Genomic DNA, 816 nt, shown 5'->3' with positions numbered 1-816 from the left:
TGTTTCAAAAATATATACTATATTCAAATGAATGCTAGTGGCTAGCTTTCTCGACCTTGGTAAAGCGTCTCAACACTACCCATATTTGGTAACTGAATATGAATTTGTCCATATAATTGGGTAGTGCTTGATTGATTTCTATTAACTGGTTAAATTTGTCTTGAAAAGTATTTTAATATTTTTGTTGTGAAATGGTGTTATACAATTAAGCAAAATTATGTCCAAGTAAAATAATAATGTGCTGTATTGAATTTTCTCCTTGGAAAGTTTTCTTACAATGTTGTGAATGGTTGAGTTTTCTTTCATTTCGACACAAGACTTTTGTGTGAAAACCAGTTTGGTTGAGAATCAATCGGTTTACTTTTCCACAAGCCTACAAAATCTAAACGGATCAGTAGAAGCAAACAGAAAAGCAGGCAATTTTTGGGAAGCTTCATAGTGTCGAACTATGAAGCTTTGACACTACGAAGTGTATTGCTGGGTTTCAGATGACGTAGCACCAATGTCACCCAATGCAGATGGAGGGCCGGAAGTAAATGCAGCCCATTTATTTCTGTTGATCCAGAGTCAAAATGTCTATAGTTTGACTCCTGTACGGTTGTTCCAACCGTTCTAATAAAGAGAAAGATAAACGTTATTTTCGTGTTTTGAAGGTAGTTGGTCACAAGGGAGTTTTTTTTTTTTTTTTAAATACTGAAAAAAAGAGAAAAATGGATCAACAATCTACAGCTAATAGCAGGAAGTGCAGAAACTAACAATGCCAGAGTTTGCAGCACCACTTTCTAACAGGTAATGATCGCATTGTTTAAATTGTAT

The sequence above is a fragment of the Poecilia formosa genome, unplaced genomic scaffold (assembly GCF_000485575.1).
Source record: "Poecilia formosa unplaced genomic scaffold, Poecilia_formosa-5.1.2 Scaffold2, whole genome shotgun sequence".
Taxonomy (NCBI): domain Eukaryota; kingdom Metazoa; phylum Chordata; class Actinopteri; order Cyprinodontiformes; family Poeciliidae; genus Poecilia; species Poecilia formosa.
Note: the sequence above shows the minus strand (reverse complement) of the source record.